Genomic DNA, 25,413 nt, shown 5'->3' with positions numbered 1-25,413 from the left:
CTCAGGCCAAAATCACGACTTAAGAAAAAAATCTCGACTGTCGAAAAACTACTCAGAAGTCAGGCGAAGCAAAAACGCAATTGTTTGTATGTTTCGTTGGCGTGAGGCATTGATATTCCAAACGCGAGAGCTTCTGAAATTGGTTGGCTTCTCTGCACACGTTTTGACAAAAAGTTTAGAAAACAATATTTGTTTTCCTAATTTGCAAATTCCAACCCTTTGGAATTCATTTTAAGACATCTGTTTTTTGTTTTTGTCTTGTACTAATAACCTATTGGTTGTTAATCCGGCCTTTGTAGCCTAAATCAATTTGCTTGGTTTTAATCAGGATCAGCGGGAACCTTTTTCCTGCTCCGTTTTCTCTCCGGCAAAAATGTTTTGCCCTCCGTTCCGTAAATATTTTTTTCGCGCCGCTCCACGTTCCGTTCCCACTCCACATTCCGATCCCGCTCCTTAACATATAAATTGATTTTTTATTTTTTTTCAATTTACTTCTTATACACACCGCTCTCTATCATAACATTTACAACATCAATCAATATTCAACTTCGATTATATATATTCTTGATTACCGTCTATATCGGACTATATCTCTATAAAGCTCCTATATAAACCGATCTTCTGAATTGATTTTTAAGCCTCTAGAGGGCGTAATTCTCATTCCATTTCGCTAATATTTTGCAAACCGGTTTCTTCTAACTTCCATAAAACCGATCTCCCGATTGTACCTCTTGAGCTTTTAGGGTGTGCAATTCTTATCCGATTTAGAATAATTTCTTCAAAGACCTCCAAATCTCGAAAAATCCGACTTCCCGACTTTACTTCCTAAGCCTCTAGAGGGCGATTTAACTGATTTTGCATGATGATTTCTCCTATAACCTCCAACATCCATGCCAAGTATCGTCTCAATCCGTCCTTATTGCTCCCATAACAACGGTTCATTGGATTTATTTTACTTAAACATATACAGGAAACAATTTCTTACCAAATTAAAAAAAAAAAATAAAAAAGCATTACTTTCGGCAGTGCCGACCTTTGGATACCCACCAACATGGTTATATTTATTATCCTATTTAATTATAAACGTATTATATCTATATTAATTTCCAGGTATGGACCGGTTCGGATCACATTCGGTTCAGGCGCCGAGAAGCCTTACAGAAGTGTCAATTAAAAACTTCAGGGAAATCTGGTTATAAATGATGATTTTAAGGTTTAAGACCCCAGATCGGCAGATCGGTCCATATGACATATGATGCGGGTCGGATATCGTGTGGCCTATGTAACTCTATATTCCAAATTTATATCAAACTATGTTACGATCTAGACCAAATTTAGTACAGACAACGGAAATCTGATCCAACTCTCTGTTCTAAATTTCAGCGAAATATTGAATTTTTATGAATTTAAGACCCTTAATCGGCAGATCGGTCTATATGACAGCTATATCTAAGTTTGGTCCGATCCGGACTATACTCGTTCCGGATGTTGAAAGGCCAAATACAAATTACTGTTCTAAATTTCTACAAAATCGGGTGATGAACGCCCATAAATCGGTAGTTTGGTCTATATGGCAGCTTTATCTATTTATGGCCCGATATGGACCATTTTCGGTTGAAATATAGTAAGGTCACGGTATCACGGTATATCGATATTCAGCGAAATCGGACAATAAATACGGTTTTTATGGGGTTAACATACTAAACCGGGAGATTGGTCTATATGACAGCTACATCTTAATATGGTCCGATTTTGCCTGTTCAGATCGGTCTATATGACAGCAAAATACATATCTGTGCCAAACTTTAGCTCAATTTTACAAGGCTGTAGGGTGATTACAACAGACAGATAGACAGACGATTACACATACATCGTTAAATCGTCATAGAATTTTACGACGAACCATAATATATATACTTTGTAGAGTCGGAAATGAATATATCAATGTGTTCTATCCTATGGTGGTGGGTATGAAAATCCGTGGAGTTTGTTGCTGATCCTGTTTGTTCTGCCTCGATTTTACTTGTTTTGACTTTAAAAAGAACTAACGAACATTTTCGAAGTTACTTTTTTAGTATTTAGAGCGCACAAAAATTCGATTACTGGCTTAGGTGTATGCCACTTGCCACCCACTTTTCAAAGTTAGTTAATCTAACCTAACGAAAGTTAACTCTAAAGTTGTCTCGTGTTAATTTAATTCGCCAAAACAATAAGTTCTTAAACCAAAAAAATGCGTATTTAAAAGATGTTTATTTTGTCGGAGCGGATTTTGAGATAGAAAACCGATCCGGGTTCAAAAAATTTCGATCCCGCTCCGGCAAAAATATGTCTGCTCCGCTCCGAATCCCTGGTTTTAACTAGTATATCCAATATCAACACTCGAAGTTGGCAAATTCAAATGGCTAAAGGCCGCTGTTAAGCGCCAGCATTAGAGTGTTCAATAGATTTGTATTACAAATGAAGAAAAGTGGAAAGTTGTTAGTAAGGGTTGCTTTGTTTACTTTGGAATGGTTCCGAAATCTGACCAAGATGATGCTTATTGCTGGTGTGGAATTCAAGCAAATACCAGTTTGTCTGGGTAACTTCAATTATAATGAATGCTTGCGCTGACGGCGGCATTAATGCAGAGCGTGTGTATTAACTTTTATTCAGTAGAAGACTTTGATTGCTTCAACTGTGGCAATGGCGAAAATTTTTGTGCGGCAGATGCTAAAGCATAAGGAAAGTAAGACAAATCATATTGGCTAAGGACTGTCCTCGAGAGAAATGGACAAAATGTACAATCATGTTGGAAGCACCATTATTATAAGCATTTAACAAAGACGTAGATGTTAGGCTCAATAATGAAGCACCTCTTTATTTAAATCCCAGTGCCAAGATGTTTTCCACGACCGATCTGATCACTGTTTCTAATGAACCGTGGTCCGTTGAAGATGTTTTTAAGAACCTTATTTTGATAACCTTTGATATAATTTATGTGTATATTTTCCCGGCAGCCCCATGTCTGGATTACATGAAACCAAACTGGTTTTAAAACTTGCTTGTATGTCATTTGTTTGTTGTCTATTGACAGAACGGAGTTTCTTCCCATAAGCCATTGCAAGTTCCGGTATTTTGTATTTAACTCTACCCTTTTGATTTCCATATGTTTTGCCCAGGTACGTTTGAAGTTCTGCGTCAATGCAAAATATTTTGCTGAGCTTGCGGTTATTCGTTGATATATAAAGGTAAATATGTTATTGCTATTTCAGAAAATTAAACATGGACCGATTTCGTGATGTTCAATTTTAGGCCCCAGTATATGGTCCCTTCACAGATTATGTTTTAAGAATTTTGCAGCTTTGGCATAGATGAAAATTTTTTAGCGCTTTTGCCGGATAAATATTTAAAATTTTAACTTTTTCGGGTAGTCCTTAAAACTGTCGACGCTTTCACGCTGAACAATAAGTCCACGTAAATTCAATGTATGTGGATAAGTCATAAATTTCATTAACTCATCCAACCGTTGTCCATCAGCAAATCTGTGTGTCATTCGTTTTCAAAGCAAAAAACAACAACTAAGTGCGAGTACTTATTCTACCCAAAGAGAAGACTCTAAGTAATATCAACACCTTTCATAACATAGACCAGAGTGAGCCAGACCAGACGGATGGTACCAAGTGAATGAGTCTGGAAGAGAAAGGCAATAACAACACCAATCAGCAGCAGCAGAATGAGAAGTCTAGCAACATCATCAGCACCATAATGAAACGAAATGGGGAATAAATCAAATTAAGCTGTCAATGTTGTTATATGTCGTCGTACTTTGAGTACTTTACCACACATCGTTGCAACAGTACTGCTCTCCTCCCCACTTCCCTTCCCTCCCCTCCCCCCCCCCCACACCCTACCCATTCGACAGCATGGCCTACTATATTCTCCCTCTCATTGAGTTCCTTGAATGTGTCTGAAGCACTTGCTTCCCTTTGTGAATCTCAATGGGCGTGTGTTGCCGAGAAAGTGTGAGAAGTGCGAAAAGTATTTGGTTCATGGCTGCCAGATTAATTTAGAAGAAAATCAGCACTTTTCAAGAAAAAAAACAGAAATTTCGGCACTTTAATTTTAAAAATCGGCAAAAAAGGAACATTTCGGCTTAAGTTTGGTTGAAGTTGGGTATGAACCCACCTTAATGGATATATTTTAAATCGGATAAAAATACACCTTATGTGATCTCCAACTATCGCAATATTTACCACGGATATACCAAACCAATCTTCCAATTTTTGATAGGATTTAAAACGGATATGGCGTTTGGAGTATATAGGGAGTATAAACAGGAGAAGAAATTCAGAAGAATTGTATTTATGGCAAGTATATAAAAATGGTCCGAACCTCTCTGTTCCCAATTTTAGCCGAATCTGGTAAAAAATACGCCTTTTTTGAACTGAAAAAGTAAAATCAGAAGATCGACTGACATCAGGATATGTGCCATATACGAACTTCATCCGCCCAAAATAAAAATACCTAATTAAAGTTTTTTTTGAATTTTTTAAAAATCGATATTTTAGGATAAAAATTGGAAAGTCAGCACTTTGCTATTTTTGAAGCTAAAAATCGGCAAATCTGGCAGCCCTCACTCGGATGTAGGCTCGTATGCAGGCTCGTATGCTAGTGTGTGTGGCTTCCCTTCAAGCGCGTGCGAAAGCGATTAACGTCAAGCGAACTTCATTAATGCCAAGTAAAGTCTCGAACAACAACGAACGATGAGCAAAGTCGCAAAATAAGACTTTCCGATGACATTGTGAATATGTATGCGTGATTTGTTGACAGATGAGTGTTAGTGTGTTTATCGCCCGCTGTTGATTACAGTGATGAATTCTATGATAATGTTTACAACTCTATTCACACTGATATCGTAATATAGACAAGTGTCTTAATTGTACGGAAGGAAGTTGTTGCAGGAACTTGTCATTTTGCTTGATGGCAAGGATGGATGGAAAACTTATTTAAGTTATGCTAATTGGTATATTTGGTTGTTCCATAAAAAACAAACACCACAGACTAAAATCGGATACCACAGTGGATATAACTATTAAACCACAGTGGCATAATTTAGACACTAAATATGCAAAGGGAGGTCCAACCTTAATACACGCTGTTTAGTGGAAATAACACAAGAACATTAAAGAATTGTCTTAATATTTTTATTATGATAGAACAATCCATGACATATCTCTGGCGCCAGGTAGGTTGTAGATTCCTAGTCTGTGCCTCTGAAAATTAACTAGGAGCCTTCAGTCAGGAACCGGCAGTCACCGGCAATCAGCGCTATTTCTGTCCGTCCCGACGGATGGTCAGATATGCAAAAACGATGGTCGGAAGGCCCAGTACCGGAAAACAAAATTTGTGCACGAGCATGATGAGGCGAACAAGATAAAATGCTCAAAGATTGGGGAGAAGTTCGAGAAAGCGAAGATCTACATGCAGCCTTCAAAAGAAAACGTTCGTAGGTGCGGACTACAAGCCTACTAACCCCACGTGGGATGGAACAGAGTTGAGTCTAAACTGTCGGCGCTTGTTATGGCACTTGTACTTACCCAAATGAGTTCTTCTCCGCCTCATTGGACACTAGCGAGGTTCACCGTAGTTTAAATGCAAATGCAATGATAAATTTTAAAAATTGTTTTCTGGAGAGAAACTCTAAGATCAGCGATGCGTCGGACGCCAACAAGTTTCAGGATGAAATGATCCTGGGAGAGCCTTACACATCCTCCACGAAAAGACAATGAGGTTAAAGGTCGTTTAGATTAACCTGATCATCTCGCCTAATTATAAAACACAGCATTAAAGTCTTCTTATGCCCACAATTTAGCACAACAGATTTCATAGTAGCGGAGTTTGATATGAAAATTGCTTGGTTAAGCGAGGTTTTGCAGCACAACTGAGGGTCATACAACCGCTGGACATCATTATCATTGGCTGTGGTGCAACACATCTTTTGTATTTCCAAGCTCATCTAAAATAAGGGGGTAGGAAGAGACCATAGATCTCATATTAATGGGACATCAACGTCAATTTGAAGTCAATAATTGGAGAGTGCTCGACAAGAGGTCTTTCTCGGCCCATGACATCTCCGTGAGGGTAGTGCCTAAATTCGTTTGTTTATACATCGCAAACATCAAAAATGACATCCTTATATTCCCTTAGTAAGCAAGGAAGTGGTTTACCAAAATGCTCCCCAGTTGTTTTGCTTGTTCAATTTAATGCTTTATTGTCTTATTAGCGTTCTACTTTTTCAGGTGTTTCAGATCCTCATTTATTCTTTTTCCAATCGTGACGATGCAATTACGTCGGCAGGTTGTTTTTTGTTTGGCATTCTGAGGTCTGAAAAATTTCCCAACAAACACATGATTTAGCACTTGAATTGCTTTTTAAACACATGTCAGATGGTAGAGCTCTTGTTCATGTTGATGTTGTTGCTTTTATTGTTTTCATGAATTGCTTATCTGGCTTTAGCTGTTTAGGAAATTGAAAATACAAAAAATAAGGCTATGGCTAAAACAAACGCTACAAAAATGGCAAGGTCTAACAAATGGAACGACTTTGGGAATGGTAAGACAAGCACTGCCACTCCGAAAAACAAAAGAAATCTTAACGACTTTAGAGGAAACAGCAACAACAACAACTACCATTCCATATCATTTCATTTGCAAATCAAGGGAAACATTTGGCTTAAGTGCCCAAGTCAATATTCGAGTTCTGTCGGACTCAATGGATGACTGAAAGCCAGATGAAGGTGGAGAATCATCCCCAATGGAAACACAAGTATGAGGGATATCGAAACTGGGCTTGGTGTAAATTGCTTTTGAGTTTAAGTCTTGGCGTTTTCCATAATATTTTTCTCTTTTAAAAATAGCTTCCAGATATTGTGAAACACCAACTCATGTTGTAGTGTGGGGTTGAGGGTGTACTCGCAGTTGCCTGCCAATGACATAAAGTGTGAAAATCATTCTTGCCTTCAAGAATTTTATCATTCATTCATGTCGAGGCACACAAGGAATGATACTGTCATGGGTTTACAAATTGACGGAAATTATCATATTGCTTTCCCATGCTTTTTTGAAAATAAGTTTAACCCAAATTGGGGAAACTTCGGTTGATGGCAGCAAATGATGAAGGAACAAGAATTTTGAAAATAATTGCCAATACCTCATGGAACAGAGAATGAAAATATGCATAAGGTTTAAAGATAAGAAAATTATTCATTGTAGTTATTTTTAAGGCACGGAAAAAAGTTTGCAAAAAGTTTTCTCGACTCCATTTAAGACATGGTTTACAGCAGGAAATTTCAAATATATCAGTATACTCAATGATCAAAAGAAATTTTTCAATGAGTGTTTTTACATTTTATGACTTCCCGATCATAATTTCATAAAGTGTCATATTTTGACATGTTGAATAATTAGAAATTTAAAGTTGATCGATCCTCTTATAGAAAAGTTTTGCAATGTCGCAGGCAGAATGGTTGACTTATGCACCACGAAACAAATTGCTGAATTGTACGCCCACAGAAATTGGTACACTCATAGAAGTTTGTTAGTAAAAACAACAAAAATGTTTGCTGAAACATCAGAAAGTCTACAGAAAATGGGGCAGCAGTAATTTGTTGCTAAAACAGCAAACATTTACTGCTGTTTTCAAATTCAAATAGTACAAAGAAAAACTCAAAAATGTCGTAAATAATTCAAAAGTTTTTATATTCTATCTTGTTTTTCAATTTTACAAGCACCATTTTTTTAAAGTTTTGTACAATTTTCTAATTTTTGATCGAATTTAAATAAAAGCATAAAAAATAGCTTCTACTATTATATGTATGGTTTTAAACAAATAATTTACGCCTAAAATAGGCAAATTTGGTTATTAATATATAGCAAATGCCTTAATTGTTCAAAGTTCAAAAATTGCGAATGGATTTATTCAAAAGTTTAAAATTTTTAATTTAATATCAGCATACAGTGTTTGCTGACATCAGCAGACTAATTTTTCTGTGTTTTAATTAAGAAGAGCAAACGAATTATATCAGAAAAGCTAGGAAGCCTAAGAACATTAACCGCCCATCTATAGCTTGTACCGCCCATCTATAGCTATCGCAATCATTTTCGACTAACAAGAAAAACCAAAAGGTATTCGGTTTACTTCATCATTGATAAATCAAAACACAGAAAACTGCGCAATCCTTGACTACGATATTGTTCATTGGCAACAGCTTTGTCATTACTAGAGCTGCAGGCAGGTTTCAGGCTCTCAAGCTGAAGTCAATTAGAAATTTCATTTACAATAAACAATTTCTGCTGAATGGAGCAAGGAATTATTTTTCAATGGTAATATAGGAAATTACGGAACTGAAAAAGATAATCCTAAATGGTTAAAACGCTTTCCAACAAATGAGTGTCTGGCTATTTCTTTTCTGTAAGCAATAAAACTTTTCATTCTAGTGATATTCATTCTCATGGTCGAGGTCGATAGCCCTCATTTCTTCACTTTGGTAGATTAATGAAAAATAGATGAAATCAGTGCCCAGCCAAAACCGGCAAACATAAGAGATATGCACTGGGCTTGCAAGGGCGCGAAAATCCACAATGAAAAATGCAAATGTTTCATACTCATTACAGATCCTAAGGAAAGCCGAAGACAACAAAAACGACATAGTAGAACGAATCTTATATACATACCCTCCACCATGGATCGCATGTGACAAGTTCTTTAAATGACTTTTTCAAAAATATAAGAGAAGAAAAATACCACCGCCAAAATTTTAGTCAAATTGGGACATGGGATTCTGTGGCACCTATGTTAGGTTATGAACCGGTTTAGACCATACTTGGCATAGTTATTTAAAGTCATACCAAAACGACATGTGCAAGATTTCAGCCAATTTGGATAATAATAGCAGCTTTTAGGGGCTCAATAAGTCTAATCGGGAGATCGGTTTATATGGCAGCTATATCAAAACACGGCTCAATGTGGCCCATTTACATTCCCAACTGACCTACATTAATAAGAAGTATTTGTGTAAAATTTAGCTTCACTCCTACGAAAGTTAGCGTGCTTTCGATAGACAGACTGACGGATATGGCTAGGTCGACTTCAAATGTTGTGACGATCAAGAATATACATGCTTTATGGGTTCTTAGATGAATATTTCGAGTTGCTACAAACAGTATGACGAATTCAGTGTACCCCTACCCAATGGTGTGTTGGAATATTGTTCTACTTGTTATAAATCACTTTATAAAATAGAAATAATTTTTAGTCACATTATCTATGAAATTGTAATTGAATTTTGTTATACTTATTTTTTCATTCTGTTGTCTGACATCTTATTTTAAACATTCAAATATAATTTTCCTGTTAAATATTATTTACAAATTGCACTGCTTTATTATTATATCAAAGGATAATAATAGATTTCCAATAGGTTATGGGCCCAGTGCAGCGAGAGAATTTGTGAATAATTGTGAACTGCAAAGAAAATTGAGTCTAAAATGGAAGATGTAAAATCCTGTATCAAAAAATTAAATGGAGAGAATTATCAAATCTGGAAGTATAAATTGGAGCTTTTGCTGATGAAAGAGGATTTGTGGGATACAATCTCTTGTGATAAACCGGACAATGCTCCAGCATCGTGGATATCAAAGGATGGCAAAGCTAGAGCTACTATAGGTTTGTTGGTGGAAGACTCTCAGTTAGTACATCTACGTACTCTGAAGACTGCAAGGGAGTACTGGGAAACATTGAGGAAGGTCCATGAGAAATCAACACTATCGAACAAGGTAATGTTGCTAAAGAAGTTATGCCGAATGCAGTTAAAATCTGGACAAGATATGGAAAGTCATATTTCTGAAATGCTGGATACTGTGGATAGATTAAATGGTTTGGGAGAATCATTGGCGAATCATCTTCAGGTAGCATTTTTGCTTGGTAGCTTGCCGGATGAGTATAACTCAATTATTACTGCTTTGGAAGTCCGTTCGGATGCAGATTTGACATTAGAGCTCGTCAAAGAAAAGCTGATTCAAGAATTCAAGCGCAGACAGGAGGCACATCAAGAATCTGGTTTGTCGAATCTAGCGCTAAAGTCAAAGGCGAAGACAACATTGAAATGTTTCATTTGCGGTAAGACAGGTCATTTTAAACGAGACTGTAAAATCAAAAAGCAAATCAATACCAAGCAAAGTCAATACAACGTAAAGAAGACATCCAGGATTCACTGAATAAGGTTAAGCCAAGCGATCAGCCGATATACTTTTTTTTTTTAATATTTGGCAGTACTTGGCATTGAGGATGTCAACTTGTTCTCTTTTTACATTCATTCTTTGTTTACGTTTTCTCCTATATGATGACATTTTTAATCGTCAGATTTGACATCCTTAATGATGTTTATGGGGCCTATCCACTTTGTGTTTTTGCATGTGACCTAACCTTCTATTAGTGAATCCTGGAAGACATCAGAAGATTCAAACTCGAATGAATTTTGCTTAAACTCAAGCGAAAAGTTATGTCACGATTCTTGGTATATAGACTCAGGTGCAAGTTGTCATATGAGCAGCAATTATGAATTTTTCGAGAAATACGATGACAGCACCAACGGGGATATTTATTTAGCAAATGGTAAGAAAATCAAAGCCCAAGGATCAGGTGAAGGATTTCTGTTTTGCTGTGGCAATAAATTGACTATCAAAAATGTGCTGTATGTTCCGGAACTAGAAGGTAATTTGTTATCAGTTTCCAAATTAACCCAAATGGCTTAGGAGTGACATTTAAGGCAAATAAATGTGAAATTTTTAATGACAAACGAATACTAGTTACTGCGAAGCTTGTGAATAACTTATAAGTACTGGAACAGGACCAACATGCTAATTTTGCAACCAGCAAAGCAGTTGAATGTATTCACACATTTCATCGAAGATTCGGTCATCGTGACGTTAATGCATTAAAGTCCGTAATTAAAGAAAATTTGATTGGAAATGTCAAATTGAAACCCTGCAATTGTTCTGATAATTGTGAATCGTGTTTGAAGGGAAAAATGTCAAGAAAGGAATTTCCCAAAATTACTCAAAACAGAGCGAATGATGTTTTAGATCTAGTTCATGCTGATTTGTGCGGACCTATGCAGGAAACAACACCAAGCGGAAACAAATATTTTCTCACTATGATTGATGATCATACAAGGTACTGCATGGTGTATTTTCTAGCAAGTAAAGATCAAGCATTTGAGAAAATCAAAGAATTCGTGGAGTATACTGAAAATTTTTTTGGAAAGCGGGTTAAGATTCTAAGGACTGACAGAGGTGGAGAATTCAAAAGTCGAGGATTCGATCAGTACATGAAAAGCAAAGGTATATTTCACCAATTCACAGCCCCTTATACACCGGAGCAAAATGGTGTCGCTGAGCGAAAGAACAGGAGTTTGGTTGAAATGGCTCGGACAATGCTCATACATGTGGGACTACATGTAAAGTACTGGGCTGAAGCTATTAATGCGGCTAATTATTTGCAAAACCGACTACCCTCTAAAGCTGTAAATAAAACGCCTTACGAAAAATGGTTCAATAAACAGCCTTCAATGGAGCATATAAGGATGTTTGGTAGTGAAGCCTTCTACCATATAAACAAAAATTTTCGTCAAAAATTTGATGAAGTGTCCAAGAAGGGTATATTAGTAGGATTTTCAGAGGAATCGAAAGCTTATCGAATTTTAGATCCACAAACAAACAAAATTATAATTTCAAGGGACGTACGATTTTTGGATGAAGTTTGTCAAGTTATACCGGAGTGTAACGAGGTTCCGCTAGTATTATCTTATTCAGGTCAGCAAAACATCAGGGAAACAGATGAACCAAGTCAAGATGACACTGAAGATTATGATACAGCTGACGAAACTGATGAGATACAAGAAAATAATTTTACAGAAGATTCATCGACGGATAATGTTTTGGAAAGTAATGAAATCGAGCATGCGCCAAGAAAATCGTCAAGAACTACAAAAGGTAAACTACCGGAAAGATATGCATGTACAGCAACTTCGATATTTGAGCCGAAAACTTACCATGAAGCTATTCAATGTTCAGATGGAGAAAAATGGTATAGCGCCATGGAAGAGGAGATGCAATCTATGTATGCAAACAATACTTGGGAGTTGATTGAACTATCAAAGGGTAGAAAAGCCGTTGGAAGTAAATGGACTTTCAAAGTGAAAACATTAGCTGACGGAAGTTTCAAGTATAAAGCCAGGCTGGTTGCAAAGGGGTTCTCGCAAAAATATGGCTATGATTATGATGAAGTTTTTGCGCCAGTCATGAAGCACTCAACTTTTCGGACACTGTTATCCGTAGCGTCACACAAAAATATGCTGGTTTATCATATTGACGTAAAAACTGCATTTCTTAATGGTGATTTGGACAACGAAATATATTTAAAACAACCCGAAGGATTCAAAACTACCAAAAATGAGAATTTGGTATGCAAATTAAATAAAAGCATTTATGGCTTGAAACAGTCGGCCCGATGCTGGAATCAAAAACTTAATGAATTTTTGTTAAGTTTAGGATTCAGAAGGGGTGATGCTGACTGTTGTCTATATACAAAAGGGGAATTAGATAATATTATATATTTACTTGTTTATGTTGATGACATTCTGATTTTTAACAAAGACGAGAAATTCATTGAATCCACTGTAAAAGACATATCTTCAAAATTCAGAATTAATAACCTGGGTCCTTTACAGCAGTATCTTGGAATTCAAGTTGAAAAGATTAATAACAAGTATGTCATTCATCAACAACATTATATTGAAAAGATTTTGGATGCATTTAGTATGACAGAATCCAAAACATCTAAAATTCCTTTAGATGTTGGATATATAAATCAAATTTCAAATGAATCGAACAAAATGGAGTCCAATGAACAATATAGACGAGCAATTGGATCATTGCTATATTTGTCAAACAATACAAGACCTGACATTACTGTCGCGACATCAATTTTAAGTCGAAAAGTTGCATGTCCCACTAAAGCAGACTGGAATGAGGTAAAAAGACTCTTAAAATATATCAATGGTACGAAGAATTTAAAGCTTTGTCTTGATTGCAAAAATTTTAAATTAATTGGATATGCTGATGCTTATTTTGCTGGAGATATTAATGGAAGAAAATCTACTAGTGGCTATGTGTTCCAACTCGGGGGCGCCATAATATCATATGCAAGTCGTAAGCAGAAAAATGTCACATTATCTTCAATAGAAGCAGAATTTGTTTCGTTAGCTGAAGCTGCACAAGAATTAATATGGCTGAGAATGCTTTTCAAAGATCTTAAACTTCAAGTTAACGATATCTGTATGAAAGAAGATAATCAAAGCTGTCTCAAACTATTAGATGGCGAGAAAATAAATCCACGCACGAAGCACATTGATGTGAAATATTATTTTGTTCGAGAACTTAAACAATCTAAGGAAGTAATCTTTGAATACTGTCCGACTAACGAAATGTTGGCAGATTTGCTAACAAAGCCACTACATCGTATAAAATTAACGAAATTCAATAATATGATTGGACTTATTTGAGTTTCTATCTTATAAATTGAGAAGGGGTGTTGGAATATTGTTCTACTTGTTATAAATCACTTTATAAAATAGAAATAATTTTTAGTCACATTATCTATGAAATTGTAATTGAATTTTGTTATACTTATTTTTTTCATTCTGTTTATTTACAAATTGCACTGCTTTATTATTATATCAAAGGATAATAATAGATTTCCAATATGGTGGAGGGTATAAAAATAAACAGGGGCAATATTCTCACATCCGCAATCGACTTATTACGATCGAATTTCGTATTTTGTGGATTATGACATCCGTAATCGAATAATTCTATTCGAAACTTTGAATAGAAATGTGCGAGTTTTTGCCCTCAGCAATTGACCTGACGTAAATAACAAATTTTGGTCTAGTTTCAAGAAATTAGGCTACAAATAGGACATTGAAGTATATATTTCATAAATAAAAAATATATATATGTAATATATTCACATTTTTGGTCGCTTAAATTGGACAAAAATTAATGTTGTGCTTAAGCCAAATTCGGCAAAGCAAATTATCAAATTACATATCTACAAATATGACCAAATCTAAAGATGTATAATTTAACGAAATTTAAGGCAGCAGGATATTTTTTTAAAGAAAGGGTTATGACTTGATCCAGTTGTATTTCGGTTTTTGTTCTCATTGTGTCTGCCCGAAGAAACAAACATCCAACAAGCACCGTTGGCTGTGCTAGAGACGACGTAATCCACAAATTTTTTGTTCTCCTTCACATAAAACAAATGGCAAAATATGCTTGGCGTATCGATTTTTTCTTCTCCGAAATCGATAACTTTTAGACAAATTATGATCTTAAGCCATGATCCAATTTGTATGTACGGAACGGAATTTATCTTCGAAGAAAAAATCGCTCGATAACGTATGCGAGAATTAGGCCCCAAGTTTCGATGTCCACCAATATTGTGGTGGAAATGAACCCACCACATTGATGCTAAAAAAAACACTAGCACATTCAAAAAAAAAGTTGGAGGTCACTGGATTGATAATTGACATATATAGAGATGGTATGAACTGGGCCGCTGTGGGAAGATTGTTGTGGTAATCTTAATCTCTAAACTTATATACTATTGGGTTGCCCAAAAATTAATTGTCGGTAATATAGTAGTAATATTGTCGGCGTTGAAAAATTTTTTCAACGGCTTGTGACTCTGTAATTGCATTCTTTCTTCTGTCAGTTATCAGCTGTTACTTTTAGCTTGCTTTAGAAAAAAAGTGCGCGAAATTTTGCCAAACGATTAATTCGGATGTTTACTGTCAACAATTGGACAAATTGAATACAGCCATCAAGGAGAAGCTACCAGAATAGGTCAATCGTAAAGGTGTCATATACCACCAGGACAACGCTAGACCGCACACATCTTTGGTCACTCGCCAAAAACTGAGTGAGCTTGGCTGGGAACTTTTGATGCATCCACCATATAGCCCTGACCTTGCACCATCAGACTATCATTTATTTCGATCTTTTCAGAACTCCTTAAATGGTAAAACTTTCGGCAATGGTGAGGCTATAAAATCGCACTTGGTTCAGTTTTTTGCAGATAAAGGCCAAAAGCGTGGAATACTAAATTTGCTAGGAAGATGGCAAAAGGTTATCGAACAAAATGACAATTATATATATGATTGAAGCTCATTCTAAGTTTTATTAAAAATGCATTTACTTTCTTTTAAAAAATCCGCAATTACTTTTTGGGCAACCCAATAGAAAGAAGCAAGTTATGAACTGGAAAACACAATTGTGAGAAAGATGGGGGCCTTGCCAGTGCTAAGCTTGTTCTGTGTCTGATCCACCTGTGTGTCTGCCAAAAGCTTTCTGTAATCAATAACATCTTACAAACAGCCCGTATATCTCCACTTTGGGAGATAATGAATACAATGGGGAATTGGTTCAAAAGTCGAGGCAACCAAACTTTGCATAGTACTACGGGGAGTCAGGAATCAAATTGTTTATGAACGTGGATGTGTATCTAGACTAAAGTTAACTACGCCAATATGAGGAAGGCTCAAAACGCTTTGCCACTTTTGGCGCAAGTAACATCCTTTCACAAAGTCCAAAATGAATAATTTAAAAGAAACAAAAATGCAAATCCCGATTCAATTAAGAAATTTGTTCATTCCATTAAAAAATTCTATGAAATAAAAGTAAATAATTGATATGTACGCATTAATTGACATTTGAGATACTTGAAAAAAGATTTGATAAGAGACTTGGCCTGTACGTCATTCCGTTTGCGTTTCAAAAAATTAAGTGCGCCTCTTTACAAAATGCCACACCATAATCTCTTGCATTTTCGAAGCCCTTAATTTGCGTTTCAAAAAACAAACCTCTATGAATTGCTTTTCATCATGTAAATATTTATATAAATGTCTCCTCACTATCATCAGCGTTAACATCATCCCTTCTTCATCTTTATGAAATGCAGTAATCAACGCTCAACATTATGTGTAGCAAAAGACAGCAATACATCAACAAAATTAACTGCACAACAAAGATGAAACAAAAAATGTATAGTACGTAATAACGCAAAACATAAAAAGTTACAATGAGCTTGGGAACAACGAAAAAAGCGGAACGACTACGAAGCCATGAAACTAACGTGTTAATCATCCCTAGCATTATTGTCAGTCAAAACAAAGAACATCCTCTTCGACTTTGTAGTCGTCAACATCATCGCCACTACAAATGCAAATGCAAATTTTGCCAATGAATATTCCACTAAGGAACAGGGACAAAATTCTCACATATCAATGAGTGCAGCCTGATTCAAGTTTAAGCTCAATGATAAGGGGCCTCCTTTTTATAGCCGAGTCCGAATGGCGTGCCGCAGTACGACACCTCTTTGGAGAGAAGTTTTACAGGGCAAAGTACCTCACAAATGTTGCCAGCATTTGGAGGGGGAAACCACCGCTGAAATTTTTTTCTGATGGTCTCGCCAGTATACGAACTCAGGCGTTCAGCGTCATAGCCGCTACGGTGGCCTTATCGCCACTACACAAATAGAAAAAGGTTTGCTGAAAATAGCAAACACTGTCTTCTGAATATTAGAAGTTAGTTTTGCTGCTATTGTACCAGTAGTTCTGCTATTACAGCAGGAGCTCTTCAATTTCAAAGCAGAAGACTTACTGTTGAAAAGTCTGTTGTTTGCTGAAAATTACTGCTGCTTAATTATGAAGGGGATGTTAGAAGAAAAAATAAAATACAAATCTAAATGTGCGGATGTTTATAATCACCACTGAATTAAGGTACAAAAGGCCATGCCAGTCATGTACACATTAGTAAAGCAATAACAAGAAATGCGAGCGAGCTCGCCAACATTTCGAAATATAGGCCAATGGGTGGACCAGGTAGCTCTTTACAGTAATATTCCATAAATAAAAATCATCTCTTCCAACAACAACATTTCTAAAACAAAATGCCTAAAGTAATCAAAACAAGTAACAGGCAAACTAAAAAATAGCATCACATGTTTTTCAGCAGATTTTTGTACTAAAGCAGCAGATTTTGTTTGCTGATTTAGTTTACCGAAATGTTTGCTAATGCAGCAGCCCTATGTTTGCTGAAACAGCAGTAATATCTGCTTTCCCATTTTCAGCAGACAAAAACTGCTGTTTTAGCAAACATGTTTGCTGTTTTAAATAACAAATTTGGTTGAGTGTACCGTATCATCGACAACTCTGCTCTTATGATAATAATCGCACCAATAGCAATTTACACATATATTCTTCTCAATTTGAATTCAGTTTTTATATCCTTGTAAGGATCTGCCTAATGCGTAGCATGTGACCATTTCTCTGATAGAACATGCAGCAGGTAACAACTTATTTGTTCCATTTTGTTATAACTGAGTTGATATGTCCTTTATTAACACAGCGCACAAGTTCTTTGCCCTTGGTTAGATGGTGTTACGTGAATGGTTTGGAATCCACCCAACAACAATAAGAATGTGTGGGATGCTGGAGTGAGCGTGTGTCAGATTTTGGAAAACATTGGCCTTTGCCTTTAACAAGGGTCGTTTGTTTGAGGGTCACACTGTACATCCTCTCATTGGTTGTGCGTTACGGTGTTATCGATTTCAGGCCTAACTATATGTTGTTAAACAAGGCCAATGAATATAGAGACAAAACGATTACAAAAAGATCGAACAACCGTGTGAATTCCTGAGAATATGAGTGGAGGAAAGTTGTGTTTGTTGCTTTGGCGTGTTAACTCAAGGAATGTTTCTTTCATCAGATTAAAAACTTTTAAGTATGGCAGTATATTGATAAAAATTAATTAAGAATACTGGTGTCAATTAAAGCGTTGAGAAATGCTAACAATTTCCAATCATATTCAGTAAAGCAGCGGCAATCGTAGAGAAATTGGGAAGAAAGTATTCTTTTAGTTTTTTCTATCAAACCAAATAGATCGCTTGCAATGTTCTACCTATTCTATTCAGTCTGGATTTCAATACGAGACTTGCCTTTTATATTTCGGATATTAGAGAACACCAAAACAGCAAAGTATTCCCCATTAAGATTTATACACTTTTGCATGCGTTTGAACCAATTGTCGAAGCACTTTTGCCACTCTCATTGAGGTATCCCCAATTCATGCGTTCTGAACGCATCAACCGCTTCTTCAGGTGCCGAAAAACGTTGTCCTCTCATTTTTTTTATTTCGTAAGGGAATAAAAAGATGTCATTCGGTGCCAAGTCAGCACTATAACCCGGATGACTCATCAAATCGATGGTTTGAGTGCTCAAAAATGCAGTTGTTCCATATTTTTGAAGCATTTCTTTCAACCAATCACACGACCCTCTTTTTGAGCGATTGACAAATTGTGTGGGATCTAACGCAAACAAATTTTTTTGTCGGTCCCATTAATGCCTAAGGTAGTCTCAATCTTACGATAGGTCACATGACGATCTTGCAGTTTCAGTTGGCGCACAGCATTAATGGTTTTTAGAACAACAACTAATTTTGGACGACCTATACGAAATTCGTTTTGCAGTGAACTCCGACCTCGGTTGAATTTACCATAGCATCGATAAACTCTGGCCTTTGATGGAGCTTCATTGCAAAAAATTTAATTAAGTTCATTGAAGCACTGTCGTTAAGTTAATCCACGTCGAAAGTTTGAAACAAAAATAATCGCACGAAAATGATCACGATTTAATTTATTTTTTTGGGTGAGATGGATCTTTTAAGTTAATGTAAACAAAACTCGTAAGTCAAAACGTTCTGAGTACGTATAACCTCAAAAATGTCAAGCTTTACGATAGAACAGTCAGTTGGCAGATTGCAACACAAGGGTTGTCCAATCCCGAAATATAAAAGCCATCCCTCGCATTATCAAATGATCACTTTGCACTTCGCAGCAGTGTTTGGCTATCTATTATTGTAACATCACAAAACAATTACAATTCTGTTAAAACATTAACAGTTTCATTCATGCTTTTTTTTCAAAACTAGGATTTTTGCAGAGAAAAGTGAACATCGTTCAAACCTTTTGGCAAGACCTTTGTCTTTTGAATCTCATTGTTATTATTATCGAAATTTTGCCATCAAATATCTCGGATATGCGTTGGTATTTTACAAAAATGAATACAGAATGGAAGAAAATATTATATGTTTACCAAATTAAATGTCATTACAAAATACCACCGAATTTGGGAAATAATGGGTGCACATTTTTCGATTTTTCGAACTAGAGTCCGGATTTTTATGCAAATTTGAAATTTTTCCATCTTTTATTTGACAAATGCGTTGGTATATTGTATATATATTTGCGGAATGGAAGTTCTGAAGCCATTATATGTTTACAAAATTACATTTTATTGCAAGATAATGCCGTATTTACCAAATAATTGGAAGGAAAATTTTGATTTTGCATTAAAATCCGGACTTCAGTTATTACACATCAAACATTCCGTGCGATGATATTTTTATTCGATAACTTTTTCCACTTTGACCGTGCAAAAAATGTATGCGAGCGACCGAAACATAAGCGGCATTATTTTGCGTTGAAAAAATGTTCTTTATATCAAAATGTTAAGTTTGTGGATTTCTCTGTTAAGCGAAAATTCTATTTTGTTAAATATTTCAAACGACTTAAAATGTCAGATTTCGAGATGATACAAACAGGATGACAAAATTAGTATAACACCCAGAAAAATGTTGCGCATAAAATAATGTAAAATACTTATTTTTATCTAATTTTGTTAAATTTTGATTAAAACACGGAAAAATTGCAAATTTTTAATAACTTTTACTCATCTGTAATTAGTCGCAACTGGTTCACAAACTTGGTTTTGGGAAGTCATTTTGCTTAACCAAGTTTCTTTTCAACAAGTTAAATATTTCTATTGCTAACAACGTTTTTATTTACCCAATATAAACATGTTGTTATGTTGAGTTCAACGCTTGCTATTTATTCAAATTGAATAAAGAAGTTTGCGAATTTCCCAAATTTCAGTATTATTGAATAAATTTAATTGAAACTTAGGTTGACAGATTTTGTAATAGAGATGATTAAAACTATTAACTTCTCTGTAATTCCCAACCTATCTTTAATGAAGGTGCATTCTACAAATTCTTATTTAAAAAGCCAAACCCGCCTTTTACATTTTCCTCTGTTTGTGAGACATTTTAGATGTTACCCTGTGACCATTTTATGTTTGACAAATGTGACCCTTTTATGCTGTTATTGGAAACTGCCTGCCAATAGTCATGCGTAACATCATAAACCATTCAAAGCAATGCGAATGCACAGCCGAAAAAAACGTTAGCAATACACACAGGTAACAACTGAAACCATGCAAACCATTCCCGTGTCGCAAAAAAGTCTGATGTACGCACTCGCCAAGAAAAGTCGTGCGCGGTAACAAGCAAAAATATGAAATAAAACAAGCAAGGTAAATTGGCGAGTTACGACATCCATCTTTTTTTTCTGTTCAAATAATGTCCTTCTTTCTCGTCTCAAAACACTATTACAGGACGAAATTTAATATGCTGCAATGGTATAATGAAAGTTAGTTCTCTTCGCTACTGTTCAGAACAGCCCAAACACGCAGCGGACATGGCCTGAAATTAGGGTAAGCATTAGAAATTAAAAAAACTAAAATTATCCTGGTCTTTAGTTAATTTTGTTTGCAGGAACTTTTAAAACGGAAATGCGAAATACAATTTATGTAGCGATGGAATATTTGAACGCAAAGGATTTATACCACTAATTACACACGGACGTACACCTTTCATCGTTAGTATTAGATTGAAAAAAAAGAAAAAAACTATTTATCTTTACTTCATTTCTTTTTCAACAGACTATAAAATATTGTTGATATGGCGTAACGGATATTCTGGGAAAATGTGATGCTTAACCCTATGCGACTTATTTGCAAATGCGAATTTTTCCAAAGCCATTGAAACCTAAAAGTGTAAGCATTTTTGTTTTAATAGTATATATACGAAATAATCATGTTGTTGTTGTTGTAGCAGTGTCTTGTACACTGAGGCGGCAGCCCTAGCCGATGAAGGACTTCATCGGGTCAATCCGGTACGTACAACCGGCTGCCATGGGATTGCGAAATAACCATGTATTAGCAAAGTGCAAACTTGAAATATACTAATAAACTAAAACAAAGTATTAATATTAGAATAATAGTACATCTACAATTAAATGAATTATTTCATGTGTATTAGTTAAAACTGAACGAAATAGAAGCAAAGATTTTCCAAAAAGTTTGTACAGATGTATTAACCTTATGCACCTTATCTATCATGATTGTTCATCATATATACTGAATAAAGAATAATTTAGTTTCATTTATATAACGTTGAACCATAACGAAGTTCATTTGATGTAATTATATTTTAGAAAAACATTAACTAAAAACTATTAGAATTGTCTTTAGCGCTATATGAAGTTTATTTGAAAGTAGTTGGGTCACTTTTTTGAGTTTATGATGGGGGGTGTGAAAATACAGTTGTAACGTGCTGCCAACGAAACGTAATGAAAATCACACTAATTTGTTTAATATGTTTGTGTTTGGAGCTTTGTACACATTTTAGGCACGAGTAGTTTCAGTTGTATCTTTAGTAAATGAACTTGTATAACAACATCATCAAAACTTTAGCTTCTAAATACATTCCAATGGCTATCTACGAGTATTATTTGGCCCATTCTTAAATTGTCAATTGTCAATCTTGTCCTTTGGTAACAACAGAACGTTGATACTCAACTCTGCTAACGACACTAAATCTGTTACATTTCAGATCCTCACGGCAATGCTTTTCTTTTTGTTTAAAATTTGACAACCAATATCGCAATTCCATCATTATCCTTGGAGAATAAACGAAGAAGGACGTACAAATTAAACGGGGTTATAGTTCTTCCATTCAAATAGCAATGCCAATTGTTGCTTACAATTCTCCAATCTTTCACAAAAGTTAATCTACTGGAGTTGACCTCATCGCATTGAAATGTTGGTAAATTATGAACAAAGGACCTATTGGTAACACCAAGAAGAATCTAAAGTCGTCAGAACGTGCATATTGCAAAACGTCGGCAGTTCATTTTTATCCAAGAATGTCAACATGATGAAGTTGTTCCAAGGAAAGAGTGAGCTCATATGTATACGAGTATTGGTTCCTCAATCCCAGACCACAATGTTTTCCATTTCTTAATAAACACTTGCACACAAACTCTGCAACAACAACCACACTGGTGAGCTGAAAGGATGGATCCTTTCATTAATTGAACTCGTTCTAGTCGTTCATCACCTGTTGTTTTGTTATTGCTGTGTTTACTGTCTCTCTCTCTCTTCCATTCCCCGTCTCTGGCCCTTCAGCATTAAGTTGCGATTGAGTGACATTGATGCCATTACCATCGCGTGAGTGATTACGCGATTGTGTATTCCATGTACACCGCAGAAATGAAGGGATAGGGAATTGAAATGTGCCTTCTCAATTGCGAAGTGCAACGAAAGGGAAGATAAAGGATTGACATTTTCGCAGGAGTGCGTGTGTGTGAGTACGCACATGTGTGGGGGCATTCCAGCATATCTGTGTAATGGAGATGTTTTTTTGATTGGCTTGGGGCAGGATTTCTAGGTTCTAGTGTCAATGTTTTATTTTATTGTTGTTTCTGTTATGGGCTTACAAATTTAGGTTAAGGGTTTTTTCTGCTGTTGCTAATGTTTGAAGGATAATGTTGGACTCAGGGCGTTGTGAGCGAACTAACTCATATTTATAATTTTAAATTGTGAAATCTATTGTATTTTAGGCAGAATTGCATGTCAAATGTAAGGGGGCTATAGCAACTCGTGATTAACAAACAAAATGACCGTGAAAGCAATGCGAAGGGTAATTTTTCATGAGTCAAGTTTTTCGAGGTTGCAGCGCAGGTTGATAATAGTGTCCAAACGTTATCAGGTATTGTGAAAAGTACATAGTATTCTCTGCACATATCTTCATGAATATACACACAAACGAGCAATGACTGCAAATGGTGATATTTACTTTCAATATTCGTCTTACAACAGCTCGATGGATATCCACTGTTTTATCGAATAACTGTGTTCAGCGATTATGCGCATTTTGGGCTTATTATGTCCTAGAACAAGCAAAACTGTCCCGACTGGGATGAAGAACAGCCACATTCCGCACCAAAAATTGCCGATGTAACCAGAAAAAATTAATTTGTCGGGCAATGATACGCATTATTTTCCCCAATAGCCTAACATGGACTTGATTCACAAGTGGTTTCAATTCGACTAATGCCACACAGCTCGTGATACAATGGACATATTGAAGGATGTATTTAGTGAGCAGTTTATCTCATGAAATGATCTTGTGAGCTGGACGCTACGATAATGTGATTTGATGCCTCTAGACTACTTCTTGAAGGTTTATGTGAAGTCGTTGATCTATATTGATAAGCCAAGCACGATTAAAGCTTAGAGTATAACATAACACTTGTTATTCGTGGTATACATTACGAAATGCTTGAAAAAGTGGTGCAAAATTGGACCACTCGAATGGATCATTTAAACCGGTGCTTCGGGCAACATGTACATGAAGTTATTTTTAAAAATTAGCAATGATCAATTTATCCAATTTAAATATATGATGCAAATTTGAGTCTTTTATTAGATTAAAAAAAAACTACGGTTAAAAAATCATCCGTTGGTTATAGGTAACGAAACATATGCATTAAAGTCTTCACACCATGAGTATTTGAAAAAACCTCTGCAAAAGTTCGCAAGGAGTTAAACGACTTCGATATAAGTATGTTCAACCAATGTACGGCCCTTGAGGCCTCTACACCTAACCAAGAGGTCGAAACGCGTCATACCATGGTTGGTGTTGTGGTATCCTCTGGTTTTCCTTTTCCAAATCTTACATCATTAAGCCAAACTTTAAATAGACAAAAAATTACTGTTATGTTGAAAAGGTAGGCAGTATGGTTATTGCCATTTTGAAAGTTTTTATCTTGTTCTAACCGAAATTTTAAACCAAGCGTTAGGCGTCATATGCGGACGTGATAGCCTCTGCGCCAAAGTGGCATTGAAAATTTATATTAAAAAAATCAAAAGGAGAATCTATTCGGGACAACCTCAAAAGTTGAAAGACTTTTCTCATCGTTTGAACATAGAAAATTAAACTTTCGAGCGAATGGATGTAATAATAAGCGGTTCTTAGTAAGATGACCTTAAATGTGGCGTAAAACTAAATCAGAACATCGTTTCGAACCATTGTAAAATGACCGTTATAAATAAATATTAACGAGTCTGAGCACAGCATCGTGATTAATGTTTAAATTTAAGTACAACCTACTAACGCACGGCCCTTGGGGCCTTCACACCTAAAAGTTTCCGATAAGATTGGTAGAACTTCTGAAAGATGCACAGAGACATGTGTATGCCATGGGATTCATGTAGTTGCGCGGACAAAAAAAAAGCTACAACTGCACACACAAACACATGCGTTGGAAAAAAGAACAGCTTGCAGACAGGGTTGCGAGCATCGTTAGTGTATTTCTTACATCATAAAGGCGTTTTCGCAATGAATTCAATATAAGTACAACCCACCAACGTACGGCCCTGAAGCCTTCACATCCACAAGTGTCCCACGAAATTTGCACCAAAAATCGAAATGCGTCCCACTATAGTTGGAGTTGTGGTATCTTCTGGCTTTACTCTTCCTTTGCAAACAATTCTTCAATCAATAGCCTCGTCTCGAAAGAGAAATAAAAATGAGAATTAGGAAATTACATCACTGCAAAATCGAAATGAGACCAGTTCCATATACGCATTTATCATCCTTTTTTATACATATTTATCTAACTATCTTTCGCAGTTGAAGTTGACCGGCATACAATAGTTTAGAATCAAAATCCATAAATGTTCTTAACTTTTATTTTTATAGTTTTTTTTTAGATCTATAAAAACCTGAGGCAAATTTGCCCATGAGCGCTGCTTTAAGCAACAATGATTAAAGTTTAAGCTCAATGATAAGGGACTTCCTTTTTATAACGGAGTACGGAGGGCGTGCCGCAGGGCGAACCTTCATTGCGAAGCAGTTTTCTACATGGGTACTATAAAGTGGCCTAGTACCTTACAAATGTTGCCAGCATTGGGAGGGGACAACCACCGATGAAAACATTTTCTGATGTTCGTGCCAGGATTCGAACTCAGCCCTTCAATGTGATAGGTAGACATGCTAACCTCTGGCAGGTGATAAAACTAATAAAAGAAAATATGATGATGGTAAAAATTTTGTATTAAAGAAATGTGAA

The 25,413-nt window shown here is 35.9% G+C and overlaps 1 protein-coding gene across 7 annotated transcripts in view; it reads right to left on the bottom strand.

Moving 5' to 3' along the window:
* The window catches only part of LOC106084413 (mucin-2), a 263,301-nt gene that overhangs the window by 219,520 nt on the left and 18,368 nt on the right, over nucleotides 1-25,413 (bottom strand). The gene's annotated exons all lie outside the window — the stretch shown is intronic.

The sequence above is a fragment of the Stomoxys calcitrans genome, chromosome 4 (assembly GCF_963082655.1).
Source record: "Stomoxys calcitrans chromosome 4, idStoCalc2.1, whole genome shotgun sequence".
NCBI lineage: Eukaryota > Metazoa > Arthropoda > Insecta > Diptera > Muscidae > Stomoxys > Stomoxys calcitrans.
This window is presented reverse-complemented; position numbering and strand designations above follow the sequence as displayed.